The sequence below is a fragment of the Cornus florida genome, unplaced genomic scaffold (assembly GCF_030987335.1).
Source record: "Cornus florida cultivar Cherokee Brave unplaced genomic scaffold, ASM3098733v1 CherokeeBrave_3.0.0_Hap2_Chr09, whole genome shotgun sequence".
Classification (NCBI taxonomy): domain Eukaryota; kingdom Viridiplantae; phylum Streptophyta; class Magnoliopsida; order Cornales; family Cornaceae; genus Cornus; species Cornus florida.
The window spans coordinates 34,041,675-34,061,299 of record NW_026775579.1 but is presented as its reverse complement, the minus strand read 5'-3'; the positions used below and the strand labels follow the sequence as shown (position 1 = coordinate 34,061,299).

General features: G+C 35.4%; 1 pseudogene; it reads left to right on the top strand.

Moving 5' to 3' along the window:
• Nucleotides 1-9,229: 9,229 nt before the first annotated feature.
• Nucleotides 9,230-14,659, top strand: LOC132273661 (protein kinase STUNTED-like; annotated as a pseudogene).
• Nucleotides 14,660-19,625: the final 4,966 nt, after the last annotated feature.

Here is a 19,625-nt window from a genome sequence, read left to right as displayed (position 1 = left end):
GTTGCACCTTTGAACCTGAAGTTGTGATAACCCTAGATTCCAGAACACGAGTCGATCAGGTCCGCGCACGACATCGAGGGAAATATCAAACAGTTAAGGTAATAAACAAACACGGAATACAAAAGATAATAAGAATATATAAATAAAGCTGAAATGAAACTAATAATAAATCCTCCAATAATAATAATCCTCCATTAAATGTCCAAATACTTTGATACCAAAAATCCTCTAGATTACAACTCAAGAATCAATATGTGGACCCTTAAATAAATCCAAACCAAAAATAATAATCTAAACAAATGTCTAAACTAAAAAAATAAAAAAACATAAAGTATAATCGTACGTAGAATTGGAAGAGTGATGTAGACTGGTCTTTACTCAGCACGAACAATCTTTACACCTGACGAAAATTTGAAAAATAATAGTGGGTCAGGCCCACGAACAAGTTCTACTTTACTACATCCCAAACAGAGACCCCGATACACATATACATCCTAGTCAACTCATACAATAACTACATAATAAGTATATACATGGATACACACTAAAAGACTCTCATTGGACTATAAGGCGGCCTCAACCTGAATAGTAACATGCAATACGCACACATAGTGGGCATGAATACCATGCTCTACTAGGGTACACACTATCCACTATATCCAGCTATGCATCCCAAGCAATATACACGCCCTAACCACTGATCATAAGGACTCAAGCTCATATCATGGCTCATATCCATATATATATAAATCTATCTTATCCATAATATAAAAGTAAACTATCCGCCATAGTCTTTCAATGACATGTCATTTACATGGTTCCATGATCTGACACGAATAGATGTGACTTAACTTATTAGTCAATCCATCTAATAATATGCCCCCATATCCTAACAATGGTGCATTCATCTATATCATAACCAAACAAAGGTTTTCATATCCATAAAAAGATGTAAGCATGCAATTGCATTAATTAATCCAGAAATAATTATGATATAAATCATATTAATATCCATTGCATTTATTGAAGAAATAATAACAATTTAAATAGCATGCAGTTAACTTACATGATAAGTAATTAACTTACATCTCGATTAAATTATATACATCTCCATAAACATGATTAAAAATCATTTAAGCATTTAATTCAATTGTTAAAACAATTCAAATTAACAAACTCATCTATTAAATAACTTATAAGCTATATAAAATTCCATATAGTCCAATTCCTTAGCATATTAAAATATATTATGCATACCAGTCCTTTATTGAGTGCATTAGAACTATTTAAAAACTTCATAACAGACTCGAACAACTCCTAGCATGAAATCCCATAAAATTCTTGCACTGGACCAAACCGGTCAATCGAAATAACAACCGGTCGACCGACGTCCTCAACCAGTCGTCCGTTTGAGCCACTTCGATCGACCGCTTCTCCAAACCGATCAACTATTTCCTGCGGCAGATCATCTTCTTCGTCTCCAGCGACCTCTGGTCCTTTCAAACTCCATTATTAAAGGTCTCAATCATCAATTCTATGTCCCAGAGTGTCCCAACATTGATTTTAAGGTCACTAAACATCATTACATCAATTTAAGTCACAAACCAAGCATCAAATCATGCATTATATACAGAAACCCATATATAGATACGCATACACTGTTTTAATCCGATTTCAATATGCAAAGAGGTTTATTAATTTAAATTAGACATCTTGGAATCGATCTAGGCATGTACAGAACACGTAGTCAAAGGAAAAGAATAGAAGCAAAACTTGCCTTAAGGATTTCAAGTTGAAATCCCAAACCTCCTTCTTCCTTTTCTTCCTTTGTTTCTGGCGACCCTTGGTTGCCTTCATAACCTTCTATTGCTCTTGGTTCAACCCATGAACAACCTCCTTTGATCACTCATTTGGGTCAGCCTTTACTCCTTAGCCAAAACCACTATGTTTCTCTCTCTCTCTCTCCTTTTATATGAACGTAAATAACCAAAACCCCCTCTACAAACTTATAATACATATATATACTATATATAAAACCCTACTCCTAAACCTTCCCCAACTCTCTGCCTTAATGATTAAGAAAAGGAAAAGGGAAATAAAATAGAAAAGGAAATAATATATATATATATATATAAACATTATTATAGCATTAATAATTATATATATATAACTGACTATCCATTATATTATTACTAATACTGTTAATAATACTAATAATAATAAAACAATAATGATAAAATTATCCTTATATACATATATACCTATAAATAAATTTATATATATATAACTATCCATGGGTAATCCATGCCCATCAAAACTCCTATTCAAGTAGTCTATGTGACCCATTGGGTTGATCTATTACTACTATCCAAATCCAACTCCTTTAAAAAAATAAAAATAAACATTTAATTCATAACAAATAATTACACATAAACACATAGCATTTAATCAAATAAATTCATACCAATAATAATTAAAATACACAATTTAAGTACATAATTAATTTAAACAAATAATTCAATTAACCACATAAACAATTAACCACGTAATCAAATAATCAATTAAAATGCAATAAAATGAATAAATAAATCCCAAACATATGCTTTTAAAATTGGGGTATTATAAAAGTTGATCCAATCAGATAACTTCAAATTCTGTTCTCCTTTGCACTTCTTGCAGAGTCTGTGAAAGGCCAAAAATAGATGTTGACAACTTAGTGGAAGAGATTTTTGTCATGTCCTGCTCTAGAGAGCTCGTCTACACAAGGAATGACTTCATCATAAATTTTTCCACCAAGAAGGAAACCGCCTATCGTGTATAAATCTCGAAGAGAAATTGATAACTCTCTAATGATACAGTGAAGAGTATTAGTTGCGGGGCACCCACTTTCGAGGAATGCTTTGAGTATATCTCCATGGCGATCGTATGAAAACAGATAAGCAAATAAAGCATCATATAGTTGTTGTTTTGATAGGAAGTCGTGGTGGCAAGCTAAGACATCTTCTAGCCATTCCCAATATAGTTCGTTGTGCGGCAGCTCAGTAGAAAGTCTAGAGGGAATACTCCATGATACTTCCTTCGCGTGAGCGTTGAGACCCAAAAGTGAAAATTGTTTTTCTTCAATTACTCTCTCATGAAGTGGAGAATTTAACATCAAGGCGTCCGAAACAGCGGATTGTTCATTGCTCTGATTAAGACCGAAATTGGTGAGTTCGCATGTGGCTTTGCGTATCCAATGTGGTAGAAAATATTCGTTGTCAGGATCAAGCACTTGAATGGCATGATGGCCGAGAAGTGGGTCGAACACATTCAATGTGGTTCCTTAGCCTCTTCGATCACTTTCTCTCTCTAAGATAGTCACCGTTTGCTTTGTGAAACACTTAAATACCACCATAATGGGACAACGAACAAAGTTCGAACCCGATCGGTGTCATCTGAAAGGAGGAATCCAATGTCTACTTATACCACCATGATGGGACAACGAACAAAGTTCGAACCCGATCTATGTTGTCTGAAAGGAGGAATCCAATGTCTGTTTATACAACCATGATGGGACCACGAACAAAGTCCGAATCCGATCGGTGTTGTCTAAAAAGAGAAATCAAATGTTTGTTTATACCATCATAAGACGGGACAACGAACAAAGTTCGAACCCGATCGGTGTTGTTTGAAAGGAGGACTCCAATTTCTGCCTCGTTTGACAAAATTTTCGTCAGTTCTTTCAAAAAGTCCTGGTAGAATCCTACAAAAAATTAAAAAAAAAAAAAAAAAAAAAAAATTGGAGATGATGAAGAAAAAGAGGTCATTTCATGGATTAAAAAATAAATAAAGTGAAAAGGAAAAATAATTGAGATGATGAATGGTTTGGACAAATTACTAAGTGCTAAAGTTTATTAGCATATTGAATTTATTTGGTTTGATTACAAGGTCAGTACATGGCATATAAGCGAAAAAGAAAAGAAAGCTAACTTTTTTTTTTTTTTTTTTACCCTGGCAAACAGAAAGATCTTATAATCATCAAAGCAACAAATACATGAGGATGAGCACGGTTAAAGGAGAGAGACAAGAACATAAATCGGTGCGTGCTACCTTCCTAATCAGCTCTACCATGGGAAGACTTGGAGCTTTCACATTCCAAAAACAGATAATAAAAAATGCCATAATGCTACTAACAGCATCCAGAAGGCATACGATATCCGCGACCATAGTAAATAGCACCATGTCAGACGTATTAGCCCATCCCAACAGCACTCCAAGATCCAAAACCATGGCATCCCTCCATTCCGTATGAACATGACTTCGGGAAAGCTGGACAACAGCATTAACCACCTCGTGTCTCTATCTATAAACAGAGGAAACCCAATTCGAGGGGAGAACCCAGAGCACGATACGAATGTCAAAGGGACACAAAAGAAACCCCATCAATACACAGTATAATGCATCCTTGAAACGACATAGGACCACCACCAAGAAACCGACAAGAACACCATGCAAAACAGATTCAATAGAACACATAATAGTTTTTCCATTTCCTGTAAAGTATATGGGATCTGAAGAAGAGGCATTCTGCATGCGCTTTAACTCCAATAAACCAAGAGGAACCCAACGTAAATCCGATGATCGGCAAGCATAGACAATCAAAGAAAAAGAATGGCGTATTGGATACGCCATAATCTTGAAAATAAAGTCTGAAATCACTAATGACGTTGAAAATCGAACTTGCTAATAGAGATGACAGGATCCATATGACGTGGAGGGCAAAACCCTCACATATCCAAACCACTTACCACAAGAGTTAGTAAACAATGAGGCGTAAAAGTTACGCCACCAACCCGGCACCGCAGAAAATTAAAAGGAAAAAAGATAATTAAAAGTTAACTTGCCCGAGGTCTATAGAATAGTGGGGTCCAGCCACTGTGCCTGCCCCTTCACATGACGTCCACACACAATTCCCCACGCCGATGTTTCCAAAGACCACCACCACCACACGTCTCCCCAAACCGAGCAGAGCAGCACCGGCCAACAAGACCCTTCCAGCAACCAAACCACCACCTCTGTTTGAATCACATTCTACCAATATCCCATCCATGACACCCCACTCCAACGACTTCCAAACAGATCCAGCGAAATCCCAAGCATAGCACCACAAGCCCCCACAACAAATCACATCTAAATCCAAACCCGACCAGAAACCTAGTAATAATGAAAAACACCACAAAATGGCTAAATCACTCTCATCATTTTTTTTTTTCCCCTAAATGAAGGATGCTTTATAAAAATCAACAATATAGTACAAAGGGAAAAAGTAAAGGCATGCCCTTACTTACAAAACAAACATCAACCTAGCATGGGATGCAACCCAAACTAAGAAACAAAACAAAGCAAACAAAAACAGAGAGTTACAAAATATCTTGAAGGGTAATCCCCATTACATCAAGAACCTCCCACAAAATACACTTAGCAAGCTCCTTTGGCTCCCTACACTTGTCATTATGTAATCTCTCATTCCTTTCCAACCAAATGAAATATAACACAGCAGTGAATAATATCCTTGCCATTTTGTTGCCCTTCCCTTGAAATTTTTGACTAAAAACCATCATAAGATTCTGAACCTCAGTAACTCTTTGTAAGTTCCAATCACAAATATCAAAGATATTAGCCTAAACTTGCTAAGTAAAATTACAACCACAGAACAAATGATCTAACGATTCTATATTCTTATAACACAAATTGCATCTAGAAGCAAGTGAGAAACCTCTCCTTTGCAGAAATGAATGTGTGAGAATAGCATTCTGCAGCACTAAAACTGAATAGGTAGACCATCTAGGTCTCCCCCCACTCCAACACAGCCCAGCCCAGCAAACTGGTTGATTAATTTCTTTAAAAACCTCCCATGCTGACTTGAAGCTGAAATTATTTTTCCATCTAATTTGATCCTCACCCCCATAAATCTTTTGAGCATGAAAAACCTGTAATACCTCCTGTGAAGTATTCATCAAAATATCATCACACAACCCAAATTCACCCACAACAAACCTCCAAGAATCCTTTACATAGAAAAAACCCAAAGGACAATAAATAATGAAATGCAACAACGGCAGAGAGCTCCAGCAAAACCAAAGGAAGATGGTGAACTTTGTGATCACAGTACAAACCCTAGAATAGCTACAGTCCAACGACATAGCACCGGATCCGGATCCACACACATAAAACAGAAGTATCGCAGAAAACTCAAAAGATCCACGAAACAGGAAGCTCGCAATCACCAAACTCGAACACTCAACTCTAAACACAAATCCACAACAACCACACCCCCAAAAAGATCGCGATGCACAAGAACACTCAATCTCTTGGTGAAAACGAGACAATCTCTATACAAAGAAACCCTCGACGACAGCGAGGCACACCGAGAACCCTCTACAGTGAGAGGAAGACGATTTGTCTAAGCAACTGCGATTATTATTATTTTCCTTTGAAAAGAAGGCAACTTACTTCATTGTGTTATAAACCAAGGCAGTCAAGGAAATAAAATTAATAGGTAGTATCATGACTTTTAATTACGTGGCAGTACCAATATTTAATATATACCATATTATGAATATAAAGGCTATGGGCCCGTTTACTAACGCTTTCACTTTCTTACTTTTACTTTCTTCAAAAGTAAAATCATACTTTTCATTCCTAAAAATGAAATATAAAGTAAAATTATGTTTACTAACTTTTTATGCTTTTAATATTTTCAAAGTAAAAAATTAGAAACTAAGTTTAATAATTATAATTTTGATTTTGCTTTTTATGAAATATACTATATATATATATATATATATATATATATATATATATATATATATATATATATATCATCAGTCTCTGTCATCGCCTCACTCATCACAGACCCACCTCACCCCAACCACATCTCAGTCTCTCTCATCGCCCTCCACTTCCGTCTCTCTTTCTCACCTCACCCCACCCCATCCCACAAGACACCAAAACTTGGTTCTGTCTCTCTCACCTCCCCTTAATTTTAATTTTGCTTTCCCTGCTATCTCTCTCTCATTTTATTTTATTTTTTCCCGGATCTCTGCAACTTCCGGCGAGTTTCTGCAGATTCCGGTGAGCCCTCCGATCACCACTTCCGGCCACAGTTTAACTGGAATTCTCTGGAGTTCATCCCAAAGTCTCTCTCTCATTTTATTTTATTTTATTTTATTTTTTTTCCGGATCTCTGCAACTTCCGGTGAGTTTCTGCAGATTCCGGCGAGCCCTCAGATCACCACTTCCGGCCACGGTTTAGCTGGAATTCTCTGGAGTTCATCCCAAAGTCTCTCTCTCTCATTTTATTTTTTATTTTTATTTTTTCCGGATCTCTGCAACTTTCGGCAAGTTTCTGCAAATTCTGACGAGCCCTCCGATCACCACTTCCGGGCCACGGTTTTGCTGGAATTCTCTGGAGTTCATCCCAAAGTCTCTCTCTCTCTTCATTCCATCTATTGGGGTTTCAAGATCTGACCTCACAAAACTTATGAGAGAGGAGAGAGATGGTTGTGACAGTGGCTATGGTGGGGAGGAGGTGATGGTGGTGGCGATAGGCCGGCGGCCATGGTCGGGGACGCAGCGTGGACCGATTGGTGATACTGATTGGTGATAATAATTTTGGAGGGCTTCTTTTTTTTTTTTCTTTTTTTTTTTAATAACGCTACAGTAGAGAAAACACTTCTTGTGAACAGTGTAGAAAGTAGGGAAAGTAACAAATCCCCACTTTCTCTTTCCTTCATTAAATCTGAAAGTACTTTCTAACAAATAAAAAGTAAAATTATATTACTAAACATAATTTTCACTTTTACTTCACAATTTTAAGAATTGGTAGTAGAAATCAGAAAGTAAAAGTGTTACTAAACAGGCCCTATGTGAATAAAGTGGAATGAGGAAAAATACGAAGCAAGGAAAAAACAAACTGGGGCAATAAAAGCCAATGAGGAATTTTTTTTTTTTTTTTTTATATATTCTTATGTTTATATATGGTTGTGTGTCAACATGAGCAATCAGATTACATGTACACAGTGAAGTACACAGTAGGAAGGGGAAAAAAAATTAAGGAATGTGATGCAAGAAAAAGAAAGCGTGAAAAAAAAAAAACATACGGATTATTTAGATTTGGAGACAAGTTGGGTACATCACAGGATTCGAATTGGGACAATTTGTATTCCTTTGTCAAATTGATCTATCAAATATGGATTTCAAATTTATTTAAATTGTTTAATTGGCACAAATTTGATCAATTTAAATTATTTAACTGATCTAGCACAATTAGTTAAAAAAATAAAATAAAATAATTATTATTTTTAATAAAATATATTTGAGAATAATTATTAGAATATAAATTATTTTTAATAAAATATATTTGAGAACTGGCTCAGTCCAATTGTGTGTTTATGATACAGTGTCATCATCTTATTTATTCAAAAAGTCTATAAATAGAATCATGCAGGAAGGAAGAAGGATATTCTAAAAATCCAAAATTTCAAAGAAAAATCTAGAACTTTACGACATTCCATGGTGATTAACACAACAAATTGTGTTGTGTTTAGCCCTAAGTCACACAATCTTTCTCAATAGGTGTTGTTCTCACTCTTCGAGCACACTTTTGCTTCGCACTCGTTCTCGCTCAAATTCTCACTATTTATAACATACTTTTACCGCTCTCACGCTCCTATTCTTAAATTCGCTCTCGTTCTCGCTTCCGTTTTATGTGACTTAGGTGTAGCCTTGAATACCAACAAAGACCCTTGAATACTACTAACAAAAATCGAATTAGGAGATTTTATTCTTTTGTAAAGAATATTATAAAAGATTGTATTTTCTTTTATTTATTAAAAATTAATAAACATTTTATTTGTTCCATTTTCCTTTTTCCTTTTTCCTTTTTGTTTTCGCAAATATTATTTGCAGAAACGTACAAACATGATGTACTTGTATTTATATAAAATTATAATAAACTGTAACAGTATAAGTAATGATGTGACACGTTGATAATGGTGATGCTGACCGAAAATGCTCATATTAGAAAAAAATAGCATACCACCAAACATAAAAATTGCAAATATTGAGATTAAACCAGAAAATCATGAAAAGTCAACCCTTGTTATTAAAGAAAACGGTTTCATCATATGATACTATAGAACAGTGTGTATGAGAACATTTCTCCAAATACCCTTTCTATGTGGGTGATACTGTGTGTGAGAGCAAATTAAAGCTAAGCGAAGCGACGGTTGTGAGAGCATAATCCCTACCTCTAAAGCGCTTTTCTATGTGATCCCATTTCCCGAATGACGTTTAATGACCGGTGTGAACACTGCACAGTCGCCGGAATCTGACCCACAAGAGAGAAAAAGTACGCGAAAATGACTCAAATCAGCCCCGCCGGAGAAGAAAGGGAAATGGGTGTTTCCGGCGGACGGACGGTGGTGGTGGGAGTGAAGTTGGATTCTCAGAGCAGAGAATTACTGACTTGGGCTCTGGTTAAGGTGGCTCAGACTGGTGATCGTGTGATTGCCCTTCATGTTCTCAGTAACAATGGTATGGGTTTTTCATTTTTTTTAGAGAGATTTTTAGTTTATTGTTTGTTTGTGATTGAAGTGTGATTTGATTGATTTGGTGAAATGGGTATTTGTAGAAGTTGTGGATCGAGATGGGAATTCTCTGCTTTTGCTTGTTAAAGCGTTTGACTCTGTTCTTGCCGTGTACGAAGGTTTCTGCAACTTGAAACAGGTTTGGTTTAGTTTGGTTTGGTTTCACATATTTTTGCTTGTTTCCATCTCTGACTGTTTTTTTTTTCGCCCTTTTGTTTGTTTTTCTATCTGAAGTTTTTCAGTGACACTATTTGGTTTCTGAGAAGAAATGTGAACGAAACTAAATGAATTTAGGAATGTTGTGCTTTTTATTGTTTTAGTTTCAGTAAAATGAAATTTTTACTCATGTAAGTCTAATACTAGTTGAATTGGGCATGTAGAATACGAAATTCTACAATTCCAAGTCTTAATTTCAGTTCTCTTTTATCATTTTTTCGGAAACCAATCGGAAAGTTAAGGAGTTAGGTTTTGTTGGAAATGTTTTTGGTGAATCTAAGCAGATTTGTTTTATATATATATATTTTTTTCTGTTAAGTTGGTGTATTTTTCAATCACTTCTGGTTAATTGCTGGAAAACAGACAAAAGAAAAAGAAAATGATGTTTTGAACTTTGTGATTTGTTTGTTCTAGTTTTGCAAAATTAGAAAACTCAAAACTCCATTAAGCGAAACAAGACTCAGTTTAGTGGAAATTTAAGTTTCCTCAGGTCCCAATAATGTACTCCTATATACATTATTTATCCAATATTTTCTCAATATCCGAACTAAATTAACTAGCCTGGATTTTGGTTGAAACTTTCCAGGTGGATCTCAAGCTTAAGATATGCAGAGGTTCATCAATCAGAAAAATTTTGGTTCGGGAGGCAAAATCTTACCATGCTACTGAGGTTATAGTGGGGACAGCACAGAATCACCATAAGATCCGTTCATCGACTTCTATCGCTAAGTACTGTGCAAAGAAACTAACAAAAGATTGTTCAATACTTGCTGTCAATAATGGGAAAGTTGTGTTCCAAAGAGAAGCCTCTCCAGAAACTAATAGTGATGCAAAAGGTTGTTATCGCTGTTATAATTGGATTAAATACATGAAAACCGTGCATGGTTTTAGGATTGAAGCATAATATTTACCTCTTTGGGTTTTGCAGGAACAAAAGATCATCATCGGACTGGTTTACTCGGTACAATTCAAAGGTCACTGAGTAAGACTTCCAAAGTAGTGAATGTTGGTAATGTGGATGCGAAGCATGATCAGAGTACTTGTGGCAATTTGAAGCTGGCCTTAGTGAAAGCCGGTTCTGATTATCTGGAGGGTGCCCTGAAGCAGAACTGCTCTATTTGTTCTTCGGTACCCCTTTTTCTGGATTATCCTCGCAACCAATGTTTAGAGGAGTTATGTGGTAATGTCGACAAAGACAACTCGATGGCTATAGTGCCTGTGCAGATGCTAGAGGCTGCATCAAGTTCAATTTCTTTATTGATAAGAGAACTTCCTGAATTGAGACCCGGTTGGCCACTTATTCGGCGATCAATTTTCTCAAAGAAGCAATCCTCTGACAGATCTTCAGAGCGGCAAATCTCAGTGGCTCGATGGGCGATGCAGTTGCCCCGTAAATATTGTTTGCCAACTACAAGATGTGATCAGAAAGGCAGCACCTGTGATAGGGATGGAGATAGATCCTCAAATTTACATGGAGAAAGTGGAGCAATTGGTCCTGTTGGAACTGAATCTGTGTCTGCTCCTCCTCCAGATCACATTTCAAGAAGCCTGCCCAAAGAGTTCGAGGATCTTCATGAGAAATATTCCAGAACTTGCAGATTGTTTCAACTCGAGGAATTGAAGTTGGCGACATTGAATTTCATGCCTGGTTTGTCAATTCCACAACTTCATTTTTTGAAAACTCTTTAAGTCCAATATATATGTATATTTTGTTTACTCCAATTATCATTCTTTATAATTCCAGATAATTTGATTGGAAAAGGAGGCAGCAGTCAGGTTTACCGAGGTTGCCTTCCCGATGGCCAGGAACTTGCAGTGAAAATCTTAAAGCCATCAGAAGATGTATTGAAAGAGTTCATTCTGGAAATTGAAATTATTACTACCTTACATCACAAAAACATCATAACACTTTTAGGGTTTTGTTATGAGGACAATAATCTTCTGTTGGTTTATGATTTCCTATCAAGAGGAAGCCTTGAAGAGAATCTTCATGGTATATAATTGCGCGAGATTTTTCATTTTGTTGTTTAATTGAAAGCAAAAGTTGTTGTATGCTTAGTTATTTTTACTGTCTTTGGGAATTTCCAAATTAGGCTACAAGAAGAATACTCTGGCATTTGGGTGGAGTGAGAGATATAAGGTGGCTATTGGTGTAGCTGAAGCACTGGATTACCTACACTATAGAAATGATAAATCTGTGATCCACAGGGATGTGAAGTCATCGAATATTCTACTATCCGACGATTTTGAGCCGCAGGTCATTCAAATTGGACCTTAAAACATATTGGCTTAAGATTTTGTTTTTGATTTTCTTGAAACTCATGTTTTTTTGTTTAATTTTCAGCTCTCTGATTTTGGACTCGCCACATGGGCACCAACCTCATCATCACATATAACATGCACTGATGTTGCAGGAACCTTTGGGTTTGTAATTTTACTGCCAAATTCTGTTGTTTCTTGTCAGAGCGTCATAATAAATAAATAAATTCTTGAATCTATTTCCTGAAATCATTGTGAATATTTGAATAAATAAGTTAATATTGAATAGTTTTTAAAAATACTTGGTGAATTTCCTAGATGTTTCCTGGACTAAGTTTTAGTGGTGCTTTCTGCTGCAGCTATTTGGCTCCTGAATACTTCATGTATGGCAAAGTGAATGACAAGATTGACGTCTACGCATTTGGTGTAGTACTCCTTGAGCTTCTATCAGGAAGAAAACCAATAAGCAGTGACTATCCAAAGGGCCGAGAGAGCCTGGTTATGTGGGTATGTCCTCTGTACGCATTAGTTCGCTTACTTCAAATTTACATCTTGATCTTGTTTCATAGTAAAGTAGTAAATAACAATGTCCAGGCAAAGCCGATTTTGAATGGCGGAAAGGTTGCCCAATTATTAGACCCGAGCTTGGGCAATAACTATGATCACAATCAGATGGAAAGGATGGTTTTAGCTGCTACCCTCTGTGTCAGACGTGCACCAAGAGCTCGACCCCAGATGAGCCTTGTAAGTTACTAACTCCCGTCCTTGTAATTGTGCTTTCAAAGCTTCTAGGTTGCATTCAGCACTATGGAAAAGGAGAGTTGAGAAATAATCTTGTTATGGATTTAGATCATGGGATAACATCATCATTAATAACAAAGCCTAGTATTCTAAATGCTTGGGCTGTCTGCATGAGTCCTCTCACCATTCAGCTTCGTGTAGCTTTATGGATAAAATTAATCATAGGACGCAATTTGTTCTCACCACCAAAAATCACATTTATTTTGACCCTTCTCTTGCTCTTGCAATACATTTAACTTGACCTAAACTGACAAACATAAGGCCCCCCCCCCACCACCCCTTCCCCTTTTCTGTTGTTACTGGTTCTGTTGCAAGTCCGAACCATGTTAGACAAATGATCTCGTTAGATATTCGATATGTCTTCTCTATGTTGCTATGTTTATTTCATGTGCATTGTGTTTCTACTAACCACCAAACATTTTGTACAATTGAAGCATGGATGGCCTTATATCAGATACAAAATTTCTGAATTATTTGATTAGTATTGACAATCACAAGTCGACACATTTAATGCCCTGCATCATCTGTACCTTAATTCTACAAGCCATGCCCTCTTTACTCTTACCCTCCTTGTCTATGATTGGTAAGAAATGAAAGAAAAATGTTATGTCAGACGCTGTCAAAAGAGGTCTTTTTTTTTTTTTTAATTCTGTAATCTTGTGCAAGCGAAAGACACCAGGGAAATTCGAGAAAATAAGGGAAGACTTACAACACGATAAACTTTACCAACTCTATAGAACCTCACTATTACAGCATATGTAACTTGCCCTTCAAATCAAGAGTTCGAATGATACTGAGAAAACAAACTACTGTATTACTTTCTTTTAGAACTCATTATATCGTCTACACGCTTTGACTCACCAAAAGCCTCTTCTAAATAATGGCATCTTACGCCATTTTATGGCTTTTCCCTAAGTGCCCTCAGTAAAATGGAAAACCCAACTTTAAACCAAAAGAACTTCCAAAGAACATGATTTTGAGCTTTTGGCTGTTGCAGAATTTAACCAAAGAAAAAAAAATAAATCCCTGATGCTATATGAAATGTTCTTTAGGGGGCTGGTTATGCACACTACTCATTCCACTTAATGCACTACTTCATAAAAGGTTATGTATCACTGTAATCCTCACTTTTACACTTCCAACTCACAATTTGATTCCTTTTGTGATGACTGTTGACAAATACTTCTTGTCAATGACAGGTTCTGAAGCTCCTCCAAGGCGATGCTGAGGTAACCAAGTGGGCAAGGTTAGAAGTTAATGATTCTGACGAGTCTGACATGATAGACGATGAAGCTTTTCCGAAACCAATTCTCCAGTCCCATCTTAACCTTGCATTGCTTGATGTGGAGGAAGATGCTCTCTCCATGAGCAGCATTGAGCAAAATGTCTCGTTAGAGGACTACTTGCAAGGCAGGTGGAGCCGCTCATCAAGCTTTGACTAACCACATTTCCGGCAAAATGAACTTCTGCTTCTTGTCTGATTCTTTTGTATATTCATTTTCTGCCCCTTTTCCCTTAGCTTCTTCCTCTTCTGGGTTGCTTAAAACCGGGTTTTGGATGAGAGGTTGTTTATGGATGGGCCCCCCTCCTTCCCTTAGTAGTCCCGACTTGGTCCTCACTTAATGAACTAGGTTTTTTTTTTTTCCCCCAAAAATTGGATTACTTCTCTTCCGCAGTCTGAATCATGAGCTGAACATATTGTAAGATTAATGAAGATCTTTATAAACCAGAAATAATATAGCTATGCGCACGAACACACACACGTCACACGTCATGTAAAGAACAATATAATCAAACAAATAAATACACATATTTACTACCTTTTAAAAAAAAAATTACACATATGATACAATATATATGAATATGAAATATGATATGAAGTTGCAATCATATATACTTTAAAAATTAGAAGTTCTTTATTATTATTATTATTTTTTTTAAAAAAAAAAAAGTTCTTTCCCTTTTCAAGTTAAGATGATAAGAAATATTATTTTTAAGTTAAGAGTGTAAGAAATATTGTTTGAAGTGATGAAAAAAAGAGGGAGAGATTTGATAACCATCAGAAGAGAAAAACTTAGTCTAATTATATAATTTGACAGTCTAAAAAAGATGAATATGTGTACGCGTTGTTTTTGTTTTTGTTTTTGTTTTTTTTTTTTTTTTTTTTTGCTTTTTTTTTTTTTTAATTGTTAAAGTTGCTTATCTGAACCATGTATGCTGTCAAACTAATCTACCAAAATCATTGATCCATATATATATATATATATATATATAAGCCTAAGCCTAGCTGTTCATATCATTGAATGGTCTCTCATTATGCTTTCCGGCAGAAGCCACTGCTTGTAGATTCCTTTCCACCATGCATCAACATCCTTCATTTGGATCCACGCTTTGTGCCAAATCTTTTATGCAGTCGAAGTCACCAGTTCTTCCACACAATATAGACCATTGAAGTGCTTCTTATCCATAAAGAAGTCCTTCCCACAACAGGTTGACCAGTCTCCTCCACCATTATTATCACCACTGTTTCCTCATTGTTTACCTGGTGAATGCCTTCTGAGTAATAATAGAGATTCAACCTAATCGTTCGCAAATCAGGTGCATCACTTAAAATCATGTCTCATCTTCGGTGAGACTGGGGCCTACGGAGAGTTCTCCTAAAGGCCTTACTAAGGAAGCTGCGCGTTGCGACTTAAGCCCCATTTTCCTTGTGGCTCCTTTTGATACATGAATCCATAGGCTGCCCAACTTGTAAAGAATCCGCCACCTGAGCCAATCACAAGAAGCTTAAAGTGCGCGGTAAATAACTTTGGATCAATATAGTTGATGTTTTGGAGTACTTGTAGCTGTTTTTTTGGCTAATGAACAAAAATAGGTGGACTTGTTAGCAAGACTCTTCTTTGGCAGGTTCAATTTTATCACATTGAGGTCAGATACTAATATATAAAATTTTGGTTACATGTTAAGTTTGATTATGAATTTTGAGGGATGGTTTTGGGGTTTGCTAGCTTCAAAATAAATGAATGGTATGTTACTGTCCCTTGTTCATGTTTCAAGTACTGGCCAGTTTCATTTGCATTTGATTCCCGACATGGGTATTTCCTATAACAAACCCTATTGAACAATTTGAACCTTTTATTGTCAGGATAAAAAATATATATATGATAAAATAAAAGTAAAAACTCAAGAGCTAGAAAAATTTAATTGTGCCGGTTGTAATTACGAATTAGATATTGATAAGACCTACTAAAATAAAGTACTTTTACCTATGTGATATGGAACCGGTTTGAAATTGCTTCTCTGCTCAACCACTGAAAAGCAATTTTATTTTGAAAATTTGTGTTTAGATAATTAGATGTGTTTGGTACTTAGAAGTCAAAGAGAAGAGGAACGACTGCAGCTAAGCCAAGCCTCATGCTTTTCTTGACCTGTCTTGCTCATACGCCACTGACTAGCCATTATAAGAAAGCATTCCAATAGCAGGTTTCAGCTTCGGTCACTGCACCCATTGCATCCCCCTGTTCAACTTAGATGGTCTGGATATCCGGTACGTACTTAACGATTAGCCTTTGACGTGGAACTGGCCTAGAATCTCATTCTTGGTTTTGACTGTACTGCGCGGAAAGCCCACAATGAGCGACCGACTAAATGATGAAGTTTAGGAATTCCATTTGATTCATGGTCACTAAATTTAGTTCAGTATAACATTTGAATGAAATTAGAATTTGAAACTTTTAAAATGACTGAGTAGAGTTTGATTATTTTAGATAATTTTTTTTAATTAAATAATTTTGTCCTTTTCTATTTCTTACAAAGACAACTACACTCATTCATTCTTAAAGTAACTATTATCAAATATGGTAACATCATATTAAAAAAAAATTATTATAAATTTAGTAATAAAAGTATTAAAAAATAATTTAATTTCAAAAAATATTTATTGCAATGCATCACCAAACATTTAATATATTTTTAAACTAACCCTAAATTTTTTTTTTAAAGTTATTCCATGTGTTGTCGCACATCAGCACATGGTAGAGGTGACGGTTATGGGTGTCGCCAATGTTGGTCAAGGAGAAGGAACTGTTTGTGTGTGATGCGAATGGGTTTTACAAGGTTGTTGATACTTCCCCCAAAAATTGCAACTTATCATGATGTGGACTTCTTCCCTGTCGGTACACCCCCACAAGAAGTTCCAAGTTATCATCATTTTTTTTTTTTTTTGGGACAGGTATGTGATAAGGTTGGGTGAGTTGGCTGAAGGTAAAGTTGACTAAATTATATCATTTTAATTGGTTGTTGAGATTGTTAGGTACCATAGTCATCAATTTAAGTAATATAACTCCTAAAACTACGTAACTTTAAATTGGGTGCCTTTTAAAGAATATTTCTAGAAAGGTTGATTAGAATCACCATGAAGAATAGTGTAAGAGAAGTTCTTCTCCATTGACGCTTTGACAGCTACAGCACAGCATACATGGCATGGAGGACCAGCCCCCTAATTAGCATTACAACCAAATTCCTTGACTTCAGAAGTCCAGCTACTTCATCCCTCAACTTGGGCAAATTCCCCACGGAATGGAATGTGAAAGATTGCATAAAACACCTTAAAGAATGTTTGCATCCATATCACATTTTTTACGTGCAAAAAAAATTTTCCTAAAGTTTTAATTTGGTTCAAATAGATCTCACAAATTTAAATTCTAAGATAACTAAATTACCTTTACTGAACTATTTTATAAAATATATAAAAATAAATAATTTTATAAAATGAAGTAATGGACAATTAAAGATAAAAATAAAAAATAAAAAATAAAAATAAAAGTATAAAAATAAAAATAAAAATAAAAAAGCAAAGATAAAATAGAAAATAAAAATGAAAATAAAGTGCAAATTAAAGAAAATAAATTTGCTCCAAACTTCGAAAACCAATACACACTAATATTTTTTTTCTTGTTTTAACAGTGTTAGTACGAAAAAAATAAAATAAAGAAAAAAAAAAATTAGTAGAAAACAGCAAAATGAAATTTCAAAAAATTCAAATCCTTATTCTACAAATTCTCAAAGTTTCAAATAAAAATATAATAAAATAAAAAAAAGTTTAGAGATATATATAGAGAGAGAGAAAAAAGTTTTTTTTTTTTTTTTTTTAAAAAAAAGGGTAATGTACACGTAACACCCATATAGTATGAGATTAATAACATATATATTCCTTTAAACATTTTCGAAAAAGTAAAAGGGCAAAACGGGTATTACAACACTAATTTATGTCAAATTTCTAATTTAGGGGTATTTTTACACAATGTGAAAAGATTAGGGGTATTTTTTGTACGTTTTTTTTCAAATAGGGGGTAAAAGTGTTACGCGGAGTATACTTTAGGAATATTTTCTGCACTTGTCCCTTTTAAATAAAACTACATGTGTCCTTTGGTTTTTTCGACCAAAACAGTTGTTAGATTTTCCTTAAATGTAACAAATTAATTGGGGGTGGTGGTTGTAGTTTAGGAGTAAATATTGGATGTGGTAGGCGCTCCATGTCATAAGTGTACCAACCAAATGACAATTTGTTGTTTCAAAAAAATTTGGCCCACCTATTTATAAAATTACCGATAACGACACATGGTTTGGAATTGGCAGCAGTGATCTTTGTCTGAAAGGGTGGAAACAGTACTTGTACAGGGAAAAGTTTGAGGTTTTCTCCAATCACAAGAGTCTCAAGTATCTTTTCTCTCAGAAGGACTTGAACTTGAGACAGCATAGATGGGTAGAGTTCATGGAAGACTAAGACTTTGAGGAGCAGTATCATCCAGGCAAGGCCAATGTTGTGGCCGATGCATTGAGTAGGAAAATCACGGGGGACTCTTGCTAGCATTTCCATTCATAGATGAAAGATGTTAGAAGAGCTTGCAGATCTTGGTTTACGATTGTGTGAGGATGTTTCACCGGCTAATTTTGTTTAGCCTTATGGCTCAACCAGCTCTAGTCAATAGAGTTATTAAGGCACAGCAGGAGGATAGGGAGATGAAGTGGCGAAAATGTAGAGGGTTAGACCTTGTATTCAGACAGTGGTCTTAGGTACAGGGGGATGATGTTCGTTCCTTTGTTTTGTCGTGATATTGTTCTTCGGGATTTTCACCATTCTCGACTTGCAATTCATCCAGGTGGTACGAAGATTGTAATACCCCTAATTTTTAGAAGGATAGTTTTGAAATTTATTTAATTGCATTTTTAAGTTTAATTGATTTACTTTATTTAATTAGGGATTTACTTTAAGTTAATTGTTCTATTTTCTCTAATGGTTTTAATTACTTCTTTGCTTATGATAATTTAACTTAATTTACTTCTTTGTTTATGTTACTTTGAATTTATGAAATTTAATATAAATGAGGAATTAATGTGGTGTAATTAAATTGTTTTAAGTTAAATTAAATTTAAATTGGTTTTCATGTGAATATAGTTTCACGGGGTTTATAGTTTGCATTGACAGCCGACAGTGAATAACCTAGGTTTGTTTATGGGCTGTATTATACATGGATTAGGGTTTAAAGTTTAAGTTTATAAATAGGCTCATTACGGTGGTTTAGGGTTTAGAGAAACAATTAAACAAAAAACGTAAGGAGGCATAGAGGGACAGAGAAAGAAAGAGCAAACAGAGAGGTTACCGGAGAACTTGTGAAGAACCGTCGGTGTAAGGCAAGTTCTATAACTAACTCTATCCCT